The sequence below is a fragment of the Pseudophryne corroboree genome, unplaced genomic scaffold (genome assembly GCF_028390025.1).
Source record: "Pseudophryne corroboree isolate aPseCor3 unplaced genomic scaffold, aPseCor3.hap2 scaffold_1084, whole genome shotgun sequence".
NCBI classification, from domain to species: Eukaryota; Metazoa; Chordata; class Amphibia; order Anura; family Myobatrachidae; genus Pseudophryne; species Pseudophryne corroboree.
In genome coordinates, this window is record NW_026967710.1 from 116,603 (window position 1) to 133,027 (window position 16,425).

The 16,425-nt window shown below is 46.9% G+C and overlaps 11 non-coding genes and 1 pseudogene across 11 annotated transcripts; 7 read left to right on the plus strand and 5 right to left on the minus strand.

Moving 5' to 3' along the window:
* Positions 1-9,159: 9,159 nt before the first annotated feature.
* Positions 9,160-9,322, minus strand: LOC134988711 (U1 spliceosomal RNA). Its single transcript, XR_010194108.1, has one exon. It is a non-coding gene; the product is annotated as a U1 spliceosomal RNA (small nuclear RNA).
* Positions 9,323-9,474: 152 nt separating this feature from the next.
* Positions 9,475-9,638, minus strand: LOC134988785 (U1 spliceosomal RNA). The gene has a single exon (XR_010194175.1). It is a non-coding gene; the product is annotated as a U1 spliceosomal RNA (small nuclear RNA).
* Positions 9,639-10,313: 675 nt separating this feature from the next.
* Positions 10,314-10,476, minus strand: LOC134988683 (U1 spliceosomal RNA). Its single transcript, XR_010194088.1, has one exon. It is a non-coding gene; the product is annotated as a U1 spliceosomal RNA (small nuclear RNA).
* Positions 10,477-10,628: 152 nt separating this feature from the next.
* On the minus strand, positions 10,629-10,792 carry LOC134988665 (U1 spliceosomal RNA). The gene has a single exon (XR_010194070.1). It is a non-coding gene; the product is annotated as a U1 spliceosomal RNA (small nuclear RNA).
* A 593-nt stretch (positions 10,793-11,385) lies between these two features.
* Positions 11,386-11,513, minus strand: LOC134988721 (U1 spliceosomal RNA; annotated as a pseudogene).
* Positions 11,514-11,657: 144 nt separating this feature from the next.
* Positions 11,658-11,773, plus strand: LOC134988723 (U5 spliceosomal RNA). The gene has a single exon (XR_010194116.1). It is a non-coding gene; the product is annotated as a U5 spliceosomal RNA (small nuclear RNA).
* Positions 11,774-12,043: 270 nt separating this feature from the next.
* LOC134988738 (U5 spliceosomal RNA) lies at positions 12,044-12,159 on the plus strand. The gene has a single exon (XR_010194130.1). It is a non-coding gene; the product is annotated as a U5 spliceosomal RNA (small nuclear RNA).
* Positions 12,160-12,423: 264 nt separating this feature from the next.
* LOC134988736 (U5 spliceosomal RNA) lies at positions 12,424-12,539 on the plus strand. Its single transcript, XR_010194128.1, has one exon. It is a non-coding gene; the product is annotated as a U5 spliceosomal RNA (small nuclear RNA).
* Positions 12,540-12,813: 274 nt separating this feature from the next.
* Positions 12,814-12,929, plus strand: LOC134988740 (U5 spliceosomal RNA). The gene has a single exon (XR_010194132.1). It is a non-coding gene; the product is annotated as a U5 spliceosomal RNA (small nuclear RNA).
* A 275-nt stretch (positions 12,930-13,204) lies between these two features.
* On the plus strand, positions 13,205-13,320 carry LOC134988734 (U5 spliceosomal RNA). Its single transcript, XR_010194126.1, has one exon. It is a non-coding gene; the product is annotated as a U5 spliceosomal RNA (small nuclear RNA).
* A 274-nt stretch (positions 13,321-13,594) lies between these two features.
* Positions 13,595-13,710, plus strand: LOC134988727 (U5 spliceosomal RNA). Its single transcript, XR_010194119.1, has one exon. It is a non-coding gene; the product is annotated as a U5 spliceosomal RNA (small nuclear RNA).
* Positions 13,711-13,985: 275 nt separating this feature from the next.
* On the plus strand, positions 13,986-14,101 carry LOC134988743 (U5 spliceosomal RNA). The gene has a single exon (XR_010194135.1). It is a non-coding gene; the product is annotated as a U5 spliceosomal RNA (small nuclear RNA).
* The last annotated feature ends 2,324 nt before the right edge of the window (positions 14,102-16,425 follow it).

The following is a 16,425-nucleotide window of genomic DNA, read 5'->3' on the forward strand; positions in this document are numbered from 1 at the left end:
CTATTAGTAATGTACTGTAGTATGCTGAGCACAACAATGCAGCACAAGACAATGAGCAGTGATACTGAGCACTGATGAGGATACTACTGAGAACTGACACTGAGCAGGAGAGACACACTACTAGTATTACTGAGCAGCAATAAGTATCCACTGATACTGAGCACTGATATTGAGATTTCCACTGAGAGAATATAGCCACGTCCTCTCCGCTCTCTCTTCAATGCACGAGTAAAAATGGCGGCAACGCGCAGCTCTTTATATGGAATCCGAATCTCGCGAGAATCCGACAGCGGGATGATGACATTTTCCCTTGTTCAGGTTTTCCGAGTCAGGCGGGAACAACCGAGCCTGCCTCGGAGGAGGAGTTCGTGGGGTTCGTGGGGAATTCGGTTCTCGGAGAACCGAACCCGCTCCTCTCTACCTTATACCCATCAATTTTTTTTATTTTCAATCTAAGCCCCTGCAGTTTTCTGTAAGCATCTGCTTTGCTATGATGATCAACAAGTCACAAGGGCAAACACTCAGGGCTTGAGGCGTAGATCTTAGGACCAGCTGCTACAAGCATGGCAGAGGTGTCACTATCACTGGTGACACCCAGAGAGGTGGCGAGGGAGATTGTAATGCAGTGCGCGCAGATAAGCAGCGCAATGGTAAAAAGGAGGCATGGTTTCATAGGTAGGGGCGTGGCCTGGTGGCCTGAATCTACATTTTGTTGCTCCGGGTGTCCCGGGGGTTGGGGGCTGCACCGGGGACTAGTGTGTGAGCGGTGCTGGCTCCTGCACAGTGACATGGCATGGCCACTAGAGATGTGCACCGGAAATTTTTCGGGTTTTGTGTTTTGGTTTTGGGTTCGGTTCCGCGGCCGTGTTTTGGGTTTGAACGCGTTTTGGCTAAACCTCACCGAATTTTTTTTGTCGGATTCGGGTGTGTTTTGGATTCGGGTGTTTTTTTCAAAAAACCCTAAAAAACAGCTTAAATCATAGAATTTGGGAGTCATTTTGATCCCAAAGTATTATTAACCTCAATAACCATAATTTCCACTAATTTTCAGTCTATTCTTAACACCTCACACCTCACAATATTATTTTTAGTCCTAAAATTTGCACCGAGGTCGCTGGATGACTAAGCTCAGTGACCCAAGTGGCCGACACAAACACCTGGCCCATCTAGGAGTGGCACTGCAGTGTCACGCATGATGGCCCTTCCAAAAAACACTCCCCAAACAGCACATGACGCAAAAAAAAAAAAGAGGCGCAATGAGGTAGCTGTGTGACTAAGCTCAGCGACCCAAGTGGCCGACACAAACACCTGGCCCATCTAGGAGTGGCACTGCAGTGTCACGCAGGATGGCCCTTCCAAAAAACACTCCCCAAACAGCACATGACGCAAAGAAAAAAAGAGGCGCAATGAGGTAGCTGTGTGACTAAGCTCAGCGACCCAAGTGGCCGACACAAACACCTGGCCCATCTAGGAGTGGCACTGCAGTGTCACGCAGGATGGCCCTTCCAAAAACACTCCCCAAACAGCACATGACGCAAAGAAAAAAAGAGGCGCAATGAGGTAGCTGTGTGACTAAGCTCAGCGACCCAAGTGGCCGACACAAACACCTGGCCCATCTAGGAGTGGCACTGCAGTGTCACGCAGGATGGCCCTTCCAAAAAACACTCCCCAAACAGCACATGACGCAAAGAAAAAAAGTGGCGCAATGAGGTAGCTGTGTGACTAAGCTCAGCGACCCAAGTGGACGACACAAACACCTGGCCCATCTAGGAGTGTCACTGCAGTGTCACGCAGGATGGCCCTTCCAAAAAACACTCCCCAAACAGCACATGACGCAAAGAAAAAAAGAGGCGCAATGAGGTAGCTGTGTGACTAAGCTCAGCGACCCAAGTGGCCGACACAAACACCTGGCCCATCTAGGAGTGTCACTGCAGTGTCACGCAGGATGGCCCTTCCAAAAAACACTCCCCAAACAGCACATGACGCAAAGAAAAATAAAAGAAAAAAGAGGTGCAAGGTGGAATTGCCTTGGGCCCTCCCACCCACCCTTATGTTGTATAAACAGGACATGCACACTTTAACCAACCCATCATTTCAGTGACAGGGTCTGCCACACGACTGTGACTGAAATGACGGGTTGGTTTGGACCCCCACCAAAAAAGAAGCAATAAATCTCTCCTTGCACAAACTGGCTCTATAGAGGCAAGATGTCCACCTCATCACCATCCTCCGATTCATCACCGTGTACATCCCCCTCCTCACAGATTATCAATTCGTCCCCACTGGAATCCACCATCTCAGCTCCCTGTATACTTTGTGGAGGCAATTGCTGCTGGTCAATGTCTCCACGGAGCAATTGATTATAATTCATTTTAATGAACATCATCTTCTCCACATTTTCTGGAAGTAACCTCGTACGCCGATTGCTGACAAGGTGAGCGGCGGCACTAAACACTCTTTCGGAGTACACACTTGTGGGAGGGCAACTTAGGTAGAATAAAGCCAGTTTGTGCAAGGGCCTCCAAATTGCCTCTTTTTCCTGCCAGTATACGTACGGACTGTCTGACGTGCCTACTTGGATGCGGTCACTCATATAATCCTCCACCATTCTTTCAATGGTGAGAGAATCATATGCAGTGACAGTAGACGACATGTCCGTAATCGTTGGCAGGTCCTTCAGTCCGGACCAGATGTCAGCATCAGCAGTCGCTCCAGACTGCCCTGCATCACCGCCAGCGGGTGGGCTCGGAATTCTGAGCCTTTTCCTCGCACCCCCAATTGCGGGAGAATGTGAAGGAGGAGCTGTTGACCGATCAAGTTCCGCTTGACTTGATAATTTTCTCACCAGCAGGTCTTTGAACCCCTGCAGACTTGTGTCTGCCGGAAAGAGAGATACAACGTAGGTTTTAAATCTAGGATCGAGCACGGTGGCCAAAATGTAGTGCTCTGATTTCAACAGATTGACCACCCGTGAATCCTGGTTAAGCGAATGAAGGGCTCCATCCACAAGTCCCACATGCCTAGCGGAATCGCTCTGTCTTAGCTCCTCCTTCAATGTCTCCAGCTTCTTCTGCAAAAGCCTGATGACGGGAATGACCTGACTCAGGCTGGCAGTGTCTGAACTGACTTCACGTGTGGCAAGTTCAAAAGGTTGCAGAACCTTGCACAACGTTGAAATCATTCTCCACTGCGCTTGAGACAGGTGCATTCCACCTCCTATATCGTGGTCAGATGTATAGGCTTGAATGGCCTTTTGCTGCTCCTCCATCCTCTGAAGCATATAGAGGGTTGAATTCCACCTCGTTTCCACTTCTTGCTTCAGATGATGGCAGGGCAGGTTCAGGCGTTTTTGGTGTTGCTCCAGTCTTCTGTACGTGGTGCCTGTACGCCGAAAGTGTCCCGCAATTCTTGTGGCCACCGACAGCATCTCTTGCACGCCCCTGTCGTTTTTTAAATAATTCTGCACCACCAAATTCAAGGTATGTGCAAAACATGGGACGTGCTGGAATTTGCCCAGATATAATGCACGCACAATATTGCTGGCGTTGTCCGATGCCACAAATCCACAGGAGAGTCCAATTGGGGTAAGCCATTCTGTGATGATCTTCCTCAGTTGCCGTAAGAGGTTTTCATCTGTGTGCGTATTCTGGAAAGCGGTGATACAAAGCGTAGCCTGCCTAGGAAAGAGTTGGCGTTTGCGAGATGCTGCTACTGGTGCCGCCGCTGCTGTTCTTGCGGCGGGAGTCAATACATCTACCCAGTGGGCTGTCACAGTCATATAGTCCTGAGTCTGCCCTGCTCCACTTGTCCACATGTCCGTGGTTAAGTGGACATTGGGTACAACTGCATTTTTTAGGACACTGGTGAGTCTTTTTCTGAGGTCTGTGTACATTTTCGGTATCGCCTGCCTAGAGAAATGGAACCTAGATAGTATTTGGTACCGGGGACACAGTACCTCAATCAAGTCTATAGTTGGCTCTGAAGTAATGATGGATACCGGAACCACGTTTCTCACTGCCCAGGATGCCAAGGCCTCAGTTATCCGCTTTGCAGCAGGATGACTGCTGTGATATTTCATCTTCCTCGCAAAGGACTGTTGGACAGTCAATTGCTTGGTGGAAGTAGTAAAAGTGGTCTTACGACTTCCCCTCTGGGATGACCATCGACTCCCAGCAGCAACAACAGCAGCGCCAGCAGCAGTAGGCGTTACACTCAAGGATGCATCGGAGGAATCCCAGGCAGGAGAGAACTCGTCAGAATTGCCAGTGACATGGCCTGCAGGACTATTGGCATTCCTGGGGAAGGAGGAAATTGACACTGAGGGAGTTGGTGGGGTGGTTTGCGTGAGCTTGGTTACAAGAGGAAGGGATTTACTGGTCAGTGGACTGCTTCCGCTGTCGCCCAAAGTTTTTGAACTTGTCACTGACTTATGATGAATGCGCTGCAGGTGACGTATAAGGGAGGATGTTCCGAGGTGGTTAACGTCCTTACCCCTACTTATTACAGCTTGACAAAGGCAACACACGGCTTGACACCTGTTGTCCGCATTTCTGTTGAAATACTTCCACACCGAAGAGCTGATTTTTTTGGTATTTTCACCAGGCATGTCAATGGCCATATTCCTCCCACGGACAACAGGTGTCTCGCCGGGTGCCTGACTTAAACAAACCACCTCACCATCAGAATCCTCCTTGTCAATTTCCTCCCCAGCGCCAGCAACACCCATATTCTCCTCATCCTGGTGTACTTCAACACTGACATCTTCAATCTGACTATCAGGAACTGGACTGCGGGTGCTCCTTCCAGCACTTGCAGGGGGCGTGCAAATGGTGGAAGGTGCATGCTCTTCACGTCCAGTGTTGGGAAGGTCAGGCATCGCAACCGACACAATTGGACTCTCCTTGTGGATTTGTGATTTTGAAGAACGCACAGTTCTTTGCTGTGCTTTTGCCAGCTTAAGTCTTTACATTTTTCTAGCGAGAGACTGAGTGCTTCCATCCTCATGTGAAGCTGAACCACTAGCCATGAACATAGGCCAGGGCCTCAGCCGTTCCTTGCCACTCCGTGTGGTAAATGGCATATTGGCAAGTTTACGCTTCTCCTCCGACGATTTTTATTTAGATTTTTGAGTCATTTTTTTACTGATCTTTTGTGTTTTGGATTTTACATGCTCTGTACTATGACATTGGGCATCGGCCTTGGCAGACGACGTTGATGGAATTTCATCGTCTCGGCCATGACTAGTGGCAGCAGCTTCAGCACGAGGTGGAAGTGGATCTTGATCTTTCCCTATTTTTGGAACCTCAACATTTTTGTTCTCCATATTTTAATAGGCACAACTAAAAGGCACCTCAGGTAAACAATGGAGATGGATGGATACTAGTATACTTATGGATGACGAGTGACTGACGACACAGAGGTAGCTACAGCCGTGGACTACCGTACTGCGTCTGCTAGTATAGAGATGATAATTAATGATATAAAAAAAAATATATATATAACTACTGTAGGTATATATAATATAATGACGGACCTGGTGGACACTGTCAGCAGACTGCTAAACTACTAGTATGAAGAAGATAGAAAAAAACTTCCACCACAGGTAGGTAGGTATACAATTATGGACGAGCACTGACGACACAGAGATAGCCACAGCCGTGGCCTACCGTACTGCGTCTGCTAGTATAGAGATGATAATTAATGATATAAAAAAAAATATATATAACTACTGTAGGTATATATAATATAATGACGGACCTGGTGGACACTGTCAGCAGACTGCTAAACTACTAGTATGAAGAAGATAGAAAAAAAAAACCACCACAGTTAGGTATACAATTATGGACGAGTGACGACACAGAGGTAGGTACAGCCGTGGACTACCGTACTGCGTCTGCTAGTATAGATAATATACTAAATATATTACTACTGTAGGTATATAATATAATGACGGACCTGGTGGACACTGTCAGCAGACTCCTAAACTACTAGTATGAAGAAGATAGAAAAAAAAACCCCACCACAGGTAGGTATACAATTATGGACGAGCACTGACGACACAGAGGTAGGTACAGCCGTGGACTACCGTACTGCATCTGCTAGTATAGATAATATAATAAATATATTACTACTGTAGGTATATAATATAATGACGGACCTGGTGGACACTGTCAGCAGACTGCTAAACTACTAGTATGAAGAAGATAAAAAAAACCCCCCACCACAGGTAGTTAGGTATACAATTATGGATGAGCACTGACGACACAGAGATAGCCACAGCCGTGGACTACCGTACTGCGTCTGCTAGTATAGATAATATAATAAATATATTACTACTGTAGGTATATAATATAATGATGGACCTGGTGGACACTGTCAGTAGACTCCTAAACTACTAGTATGAAGAAGATAGAAAAAAAAAAACCACCACAGGTAGGTAGGTATACAATTATGGACGAGCACTGACGACACAGAGATAGCCACAGCCGTGGACTACCGTACTGCGTCTGCTAATATAGAGATGATAAAGATGAAAAAAAAAATATAACACTACTGCAGGTAAATATTTATATAATATATGTATGACGGACCTGCTGGACACTGTCAGCAGAATGCATTTATAGAATAAAAAAAAAACACCACAGGAGTGTTTAACTTTTTCAGGCAGACAATATACTGGTGGTCACACTGGCAGCAAAAGTGTGCACTGTACTCCCGCTATAACTGCTCCCCAGTCTCCCCCACAATTAAGCTGTGTGAGCAGTGAGCACTCAGCACAGTCAGATATACATAGATGATATATCATGCAGCACACTGAGGCTGAGCACAGATATGGTATGTGTATCGTTTTTTTTCAGGCAGAGAACGGATTATAAATAATAAAACTGGTGGTCACTATCAGCAAAACTCTGCACTACTGAGTACTCCTGACAAGTTCAACTGCTCCCCAAATTAGTAGTAAATCAAATGTCACTCGTCTCTATCTTCTAATCTAAACGGAGAGGACGCCAGCCACGTCCTCTCCCTATCAATCTCAATGCACGTGTGAAAATGGCGGCGACGCGCGGCTCCTTATATAGAATCCAAGTCTCGTGAGAATCCGACAGCGGGATGATGACGTTCGGGCGCGCTCGGGTTAACCGAGCAAGGCGAGAGGATCCGAGTCTGCTCGGACCCGAGCAAAAAAGGGTGAAGTTCGGGCGGGTTCGGATTCCGAGGAACCGAACCCGCTCATCTCTTATGGCCACCCAGCATGACGCCTCCCTTCTTGACCATGCTGTAATTGCAGTCGCACTGCAGTTCAGCGTGATCATAAAAAATGGTGTAGCCTCCTGCTGGTGCAGACTGTATGTGCGCGCAGGAAGCCGCCACCATTTTTGTGATCACAGCGGCTGAATGTGATGTCATACAGCTGCTGTGACCACGCCCCCTGTGTCTCCTCCATTGCAGACCCCATTTTGAAGCCTTGCCCCCGCACCGCTCCATCCCTGACATGGAAATGGAGTGTTGCTGACCCCCCTCTCCCCCCCTGCCCCGATTGACAGGCAGAGGCGATCGCATTCTCTGCGGGGTGCCGCAGAAAATGCAGGCACATGCGTATGCTCTTAGCAATTTTTGCAGTTGGATCACTTATTGTGATTGCAATCCAACCTGAATCAGGCCCTATTACCTATCACAATGCGCTGCGGGCAGTACAAAATTGGTTTAATATAGGAGAAAAACCCCCAGACCTGTGCTCCTTAACTGTACCTGGTGGCTAGTGGAGCGGCTGCCCAGTAATCAGTGTCCACGCCAGTGCACACATGGTCCACCCCCTACGGCCACGCTCCCCTTCATCAGCGGCCTCGTGATCCGGAAGGGCGGTGTGTGTGTGACTGACCTTAGGAAGAAACCGGAGCCTCCGCTGCAGTGACCCAGCAACCAGGGCACGGGAGTATACAGCGCCGCTGGGAGTGATGAAGCTGCAGTAAAGATGTCTATTAGACCTAGCCTGCTGCAGCCCTTGTAGATTCTCATAAAACAAGTTCTTCTTTTCTTGTCAAAATGAATAGCTAAGAATTGGCTTCCTGAGGCAGGCCCCTGTTAAGTGGCCTGCTACTGAAGGCACCAACTACAAACTGAGCTCCCTGTTCATGGAAGCGGGGTTATAGAGGAGGATGCGCTGAGCATCTTGGGAACAGTCAAAAGCTTTGAGTCGGTTGGTGCCTCAGATCAAGATCCTACTCTACACCCCAATGTGAATCCTTGTGGAGTCCTGTGTACCCCACAGAAGAAATTAATGTGTCACACCCATTGGCAGCAACCTTAGAATAGCTGCTGATGGGCACAATTGAGAAAGGAAGGGGGGGGGGGACATTTGAATCCAGCACATAGATGCAATTCAAATATGTAATTTGTACCTTCCTATTTTAAAATATAATGGATGAACTTCACCCTGTGAGAACAATCTTCATGATCAAGAGATCTCATATGCAAAATAAGTATGAGTTGGGATAGGGCTGGGGAGGGTGGCTGCTCGGGCAGCCCCTCCCCCATCAAGTTAAGGAGATTCAACTGAGGAAGCACAAGGGAACTCTCGTCTGGGGACAACAACTGCAGGGAGACCACATCTTTTCAGATGAACATGGGAGGGCGGAAGGCTGCCTAATACTGAAGCACCATCAAATATCAAACCATATGCAACAACTAGTACAAGCATTCCTGGGGGAAGGTCTGCAGCAGACGGATTTGCATACGGTGATGTCATCCAAGCAGTGGGCCAAAGTTGGCTGGAACCCTCATCTGCATATGAAAAGAGAAAAGGGGCATGCAGGGCATGGCGGCCTTTTGCGGTGCTTGGATGACCCCTAGTTCGCATTAAACACCCCCACCCTCCTTTGGTGTGGGGCTCATGTTGGCTATGCCCCAGCCCCTGAAGCATTCAAGCTGATTTCTTGCAGCAGCTGGGCACTGTAACAGCTCCAGAGCTGCTCTGTAAGGCAACTAAAAGGGTGTGGGCCCTGCAGCACCACCTGTAGTTCGCATTGTGCGTTGGAAGGCACAAAGTAAGCAGACGGGAGAAGTCAGGATAGTGCGCAAGGGCATAGAAGGGAGTGGCTCCAGAAAATAGAAGTGGAAACAGACAGCAAACTAGGCTGGAGAGAGACCTGAGACAAAGAGATCTGAATTATACGAGAGCCGACCAGGGGAAACACAAATTATGCAATCAAGTTTCCCACATTTGGGGAAATCACAGGAGCAGCACACCCAGAGTGCAATGGGTGAGCCTTGCCCTGGGAGAAGCACCTTCATGATCATAGTATCTCACCTGGCAGGTAAGTAGGAGTTGGGCTAGAGCTGGGGAGGGTCACTGCTCGGGCACCCCCCTGTCAAGTGAAGGAGATCCAACTGAGGCAGCACAAGGGAACTCTCGAAAGAAGAACAAGGCTAGAGGAATATATGAGACAAAGAAATCTGACTTTTACCAGAGCTGACCAGAGGAAAACACAAACACAGTCCCCCACTACCACAAAAAATGCAGGCGAGTTTCCCACATTTGGGGAAATCACAGGGGTCAGCATACCCAGAATGCAATGAATGAACCTCACCCTGGGTGAACAATCTTCATGACCATGGTGTCTCCTATGCAAAATAAGTATGATTTGGGATAGGGCGGGGAGGGCCGCTGCTCAGGCACATCTCTGTCAAGTAAAGGAGATTCAACTGAGGCAGCACAAGGGAACTCTCATCTGGGGACAACAACTGCAGGGAGAACACATATTTTCAGATGAACATGGGAGGGCAGAAGGCTGCCTAATACTGAAGCACCCCCAAACAACAAACCAAATGCAACAACTAGTGCAAGCATTCCTGGGGCAAGGCCTGCAGCAGATGGATTTGCATATGGTGATGTCATCCAAGCAGTGGGTCAAAGTTGGCTTCAACCCTCATCTGCATATGAAAAGAGAAAAGGGGCGTGCAGGGCATGGCGGCCTTTTGCGGTGCTTGGATTACCCCTAGTTCGCATTAAACACCCCCACCCACCTTTGGTGTGGGGCTCATGTTGGCCATGCCCCATCCCCTGAAGCATTCAAGCTGATTTCTTGCAGCAGCAGGGCACTGTAACAGCTCCAGAGCTGCTCTTTAAGGCAAGTAAAAGATTGTGTGGGCCCTGCAGCACTACCTGTAGTTTGCATTGTGCATTGGAAGGCACAAAGTAAGCAGACGGGAGGAGAAGTCAGGATAGTGCACAAGGGTATAGAAGGGAGGGGCTCAAGATAAAAGAAGTGGAAACAGACAGCAAACTAGGCTGGAGAAAGACCTGAGACAAAGAGATCTGAATTATACGAGAGCCGACCAGAGGAAACACAAATTATGCAGTCAAGTGTCCCACATTTGGGGAAATCGTAGGAGCAGCACACCCAGAGTGCAATGGGTGAGCCTTGCCCTGGGAGAAGCACCTTCCTGATCATAGTATCTCACCTGGCAGGTAAGTAGGAGTTGGGCTAGAGCTGGGGAGGGTCGCTGCTCGGGCACCCCCCTGTCAAGTGAAGGAGATCCACCTGAGGCAGCACAAGGGAACTCTCGAAAGAAGAACAAGGCTAGAGGAAAATCTGAGACAAAGAAATCTGAGTTTTAACAGAGCTGACCAGAGGAAAGCACAAACACAGTCCCCCACTACCACAAATAATGCAGTCGAGTTTCCCACATTTGGGGAAATCACAGGGGTCAGCATACCCAAAATGCAATGAATGAACCTCACCCTGGGAGAACAATCTTCATGACCATGGTATCTCCTATGCAAAATAAGTATGATTTGGGATAGGGCTGGGGAGGGCCGCTGCTCATGCACATCTCTGTCAAGTAAAGGAGATTCAACTGAGGCAGCACAAGGGAACTCTCATCTGGGGACAACAACTGCAGGGAGAACACATATTTTCAGATGAACATGGGAGGGCAGAAGGCTGCCTAATACTGAAGCACCCCCAAACAACAAACCAAATGCAACAACTAGTGCAAGCATTCCTGGGGGAAGTTCTGCAGAAGACGGATTTGCATACGGTGATGTCATCCAAGCAGAGGGCCAAAGTTGGCTGGAACCCTCATCTGCATATGAAAAGAGAAAAGGGGTATGCAGGGCATGGCGGCCTTTTGCGGCGCTTGGATGACCCTTAGTTCGCATTAAACACCCCCACCCTCCTTCGGTGTGGGGCTCATGTTGGCCATGCCCCATCCCCTGAAGCATTCAAGCTGATTTCTTGCAGCAGCTTGGCACTGTATCAGCTCCAGAGCTGCTCTGTAAGGCAAGTAAAAGGGTGTGGGCCCTGCAGCACTACCTGTAGTTTGCATTGTGCATTGGAAGGCACAAAGTAAGCAGACAGGAGGAGAAGTCAGGATAGTGCACAAGGGTATAAAAGCGAGTTTCCCACATTTGGGAAAATCACAGGGGTCAGCATACCCAGAATGCAATGAATGAACCTCACCCTGGGAGAACAATCTTCATGACCATGGTATCTCCTATGCAAAATAAGTATGATTTGGGATAGGGCTGGGGAGGGCCGCTGCTCAGGCACATCTCTGTCAAGTAAAGGAGATTCAACTGAGGCAGCACAAGGGAACTCTCATCTGGGGACAACAACTGCAGGGAGAACACATATTTTCAGATAAAAATCTTGGTCATGCTCTGGTTTCTCTTCAGAACGAACAAATCTTTCGCCTTTTACTAAAGATTTCCGTGGAGAGGAGCAAAACCGAGTTTTATCTCAATTTTTGCATGCCCCATCTTTTTGGGGTTTCTTTTATCGGTTTAAAGATAGAATGAGTGTGCTTTAATGTAAGCTCATTTGCATAGAAATGACAGTAAATGTTTGTTTCTTTTCAAACAGAACTTTCTTGACCATGCTACTTGCTTGAAAGATCTGGGAGCACATGGAATACAGTACAAACCATGCTTATAGCAAGGAGAAGCCAGGTGAGAAATCTGCTTACTTTCAAGTTGGGCGCTCACTTTGATCTGAATGAGGACTGCTGGCACAGCATTTAGGCGACAGGTGGAATCTTGGTCATGCTCTGGTTTCTCTTCAGAACGAACAAATCTTTCGCCTTTTATTAAAGATTTCTGTGGAGAGGAGCAAAACTGAGTTTTATCTCAATTTTTGCATGCCCCATATTATTGGGGTTTCTTTTATCAGTTTCTTGTTAGCTTTAATGTAAGTTTATTTGCATAACAATGACTATAAATGTCTGTTTCTTTTCAAGCAGAACTTTCTTGACCATTCTAATTGCTTGAAAGATCTGGGAGCACATGGAAAAGAGTACAAACCATGCTTATAGCAAGGGGAAGCCTGGTGAGAAATCTGCTTTCTTTCTTTCAAATTGGGTGCTCACTTTGCGCTGAATGAGGACTGCTGGCATGGCACTCAGGCGACAGGTGGAATCTTGGTCATACTCTGGTTTCTCTTCAAAACAAACAGATCTTTCGCCTTTTACTAAAGATTTCCGTGGAGAGGAGCAAAACTGAGTTTTATCTCAATTTTTGCATGCTCCGTCTTATTGGGGTTTCTTTTATCGGTTTAAAGATAGAACGAGTGTGCTTTAATGTAAGCTCATTTGCATAGAAATGACAGTAAATGTTTGTTTCTTTTCAAACAGAACTTTCTTGACTATACTAAATGCTTGAAAGATCTGGGAGCACATGGAAAAGAGTACAAACCATGTTTATAGCAAGGGGAAGCCTGGTGAGAAATCTGCTTTCTTTCTTTCAAATTGGGTGCTCACTTTGAGCTGAATGAGGACTGCTGGCATGGCACTCAGGCGACAGGTGGAATCTTGGTCATGTTCTGGTTTCTCTTCAGAACGAACAAAACTTTCGCCTTTTACTAAAGATTTCCGTGGAGAGGAGCAAAACTGAGTTTTATCTCAATTTTTGCATGCCCCATCTTATTGGGATTTTATTTTATCGGTTTAAAGATAGAACGAGTGTGCTTTAATGTAAGCTCATTTGCATAGAAATGACAGTAAATGTTTGTTTCTTTTCAAACAGAACTTTCTTGACCACACTAATTGCTTGAAAGATCTGGGAGCACATGGAAAAGAGTACAAACCATGTTTATAGCAAGGGGAAGCCTGGTGAGAAATCTGCTTTCTTTCTTTCAAATTGGGTGCTCACTTTGAGCTGAATGAGGATTGCTGGCATGGCACTCAGGCGACAGGTGGAATCTTGGTCATGCTCTGGTTTCTCTTCAAAACGAACAGATCTTTCGCCTTTTACTAAAGATTTCCGTGGAGAGGAGCAAAACTGAGTTTTATCTCAATTTTTGCATGCTCCGTCTTATTGGGGTTTCTTTTATCGGTTTAAAGATAGAACGAGTGTGCTTTAATGTAAGCTCATTTGCATAGAAATGACAGTAAATGTTTGTTTCTTTTCAAACAGAACTTTCTTGACTATACTAATTGCTTGAAAGATCTGGGAGCACATGGAAAAGAGTACAAACCATGTTTATAGCAAGGGGAAGCCTGGTGAGAAATCTGCTTTCTTTCTTTCAAATTGGGTGCTCACTTTGAGCTGAATGAGGACTGCTGGCATGGCACTCAGGCGACAGGTGGAATCTTGGTCATGTTCTGGTTTCTCTTCAGAACGAACAAATCTTTCGCCTTTTACTAAAGATTTCCGTGGAGAGGAGCAAAACTGAGTTTTATCTCAATTTTTGCATGCCCCATCTTATTGGGGTTTTATTTTATCGGTTTAAAGATAGAACGAGTGTGCTTTAATGTAAGCTCATTTGCATAGAAATGACAGTAAATGTTTGTTTCTTTTCAAACAGAACTTTCTTGACCACACTAATTGCTTGAAAGATCTGGGAGCACATGGAAAAGAGTACAAACCATGTTTATAGCAAGGGGAAGCCTGGTGAGAAATCTGCTTTCTTTCATTCAAATTGGGTGCTCACTTTCAGCTGAATGAGAACTGCTGGCATGGCACTCAGGCGACAGGTGGAATCTTGGTCATGCTCTGGTTTCTCTTCAGAACTAACAAATATTTCGCCTTTTATTAAAGATTTCCGTGGAGAGGAGCAAAACTGAGTTTTATCTCAATTTTTGCATGCCCCATATTATTGGGGTTTCTTTTATCAGTTTAAAGACAGAACGAGTGTGCTTTCTTGTTAGCTTTAATGTAAGTTTATTTGCATAACAATGACAGTAAATGTTGTTTCTTTTCAAACAGAACTTTCTTGACCATGCTACTTGCTTAAAGGTCTGGGAGCACATGGAAAACAGTACAAACCATGCAGTATCACAAGAGCCTTTATTTGATCTTTCATGAAGATAGAGCAGAATTGAGGACACGTCAACAATTTCTGCCGAAGGTGGTTCATCTTTCCACATGGTGCCTTTGGCCACTGACACCTTCGTTGAGTCAAAGTCTCTGGCTGTGGTCAGAACTTTGAAAATGTATGTCACCAGAACGGTTCAGATTAGGAAAACAGAGGCTCTGTTTGTCCTGTATGCTCCCAACAGGATTTGGTGTCCTGCTTCCATGCAGACCATTATGCGCTGGATCTGTGGTAAGATTCAGCATGCTCGTTCCACGGCAGGATTGCCGTTACTGAAGTAGGTGAAGACCCATTCTACAAGAAAGGTGGGTTCATCCTTGGCAGCTGGTCGGGGAGTCTCGGCATTGCAACTTTGCCGAGCAGCTATTTAGTAAACACTTTTGCTAAGTTTTACAAGTTTGATACCTTGGCTGATGATAACCTTAAGTTGGGTCATTCGGTGCTGCAGAGTCGTACGCACTCTCCCACCCGTTCAAGAGCTTTGGTATAACCCCATGGTTCTTAATGTGACCCCAGCATCCTCTAGGTCGTATGAGAAAATAGGATTTTAATACCTACCGGTAAATCCTTTTCTCTTAGTCTGTAGAGGATGCTGGGCACCCGTCCCAGTCCATACTGTGTCTGCAGTTATTACTTGTGGTTATACACATGTTGTGTTATGGTTCTGGTCAGCTTTTTGCTGCAATTGTTCATGCCGTTGGCTTGTGTTCTGTTGAATGCCACGTTCTGCGGCATGTTTAAGGTGTGAGCTGGTAAGATGCTCACCTTAGTTTAACAATAAATCCTTTCCTCGAAATGTCCGTCTCCCTGGGCACAGTTCCTATAACTGGAGTCTGGAGGAGGGGCATAGAGGGAGGAGCCAGTTCACACCCTTTGAAAGTCTTAAAGTGCCCATGTCTCTTGCGGATCCCGTCTATACCCCATGGTTCTTAATGTGACCCCAGCATCCTCTACGGACTAAGAGAAAAGAATGCCCTTGCGCACTATCCTGACTTCTCCTCCCGTCTGCTTACTTTGTGCCTTCCAACGCACAATGCGAACTACAGGTGGTGCTGCAGGGCCCACACCCTTTTACTTGCCTTACAGAACAGCTCTGGAGCTGTTACAGTGCCCAGCTGCTGCAAGAAATCAGCTTGAATGCTTCAGGGGATGGGGCATGGCCAACATGAGCCCCACACCAAAGGAGGGTGGGGGTGTTTAATGTGAACTAGGGGTCATCCAAGCACTGCAAAAGGCCGCCATGCCCTGCATGCCCCTTTTCTCTTTTCATATGCAGATGAGGGTTCCAGTCAACTTTGGCCCACTGCTTGGATAACATCACCGTATGCAAATCCGTCTGCTGCAGACCTTCCCCCAGGAATGCTTGTACTAGTTGTTGCATATGGTGCTTCAGTATTAGGCAGCCTTCCGCCCTCCCATGTTCATCTGAAAAGATGTGGTCTCCCTGCAGTTGTTGTCCCCAGACGAGAGTTCCCTTGTGCTTCCTCAGTTGAATCTCCTTAACTTGACGGGGGAGGTGCTGCCCGAGCAGCCCTCCCCAGCCCTATCCCAACTCATATTTATTTTGCATATGAGATCTCTTGATCATGAAGATTGTTCTCACAGGGTGAGGTTCATCCATTATATTTTAAAATAGGAAGGTACGAATTACATATTTGAATTGCATCTATGTGCTGGATTCAAATGTCCCCCCCCCCCCTTCCTTTCTCAATTGTGCCCGTCAGCAGCTATTCTAAGGTTGCTGCCAATGGGTGTGACACATTAATTTCTTCTGTGGGGTACACTGGACTCCACAAGGATTCACATTGGGGTGTAGAGTAGGATCTTGATCTGAGGCACCAACCGGCTCAAAGCTTTTGACTGTTCCCAAGAAGCTCAGTGCATTCTCCTCTATAACCCCGCTTCCATGAACAGGGAGCTCAGTTTGTAGTTGGTGCCTTCAGTAGCAGGCCAATTAACAGGGGCCTGCCTCAGGCAGCCTATTCTTAGCTATTAATTTTGACAAGAAAAGAAGAACTTGTTTTATGAGAATCTACAAGGGCTGCAGCAGGCTAGGTCTAATAGACATCTTTACTGCAGCTTCATCACTCCCAGCGGCGCTGTATACTCCCGT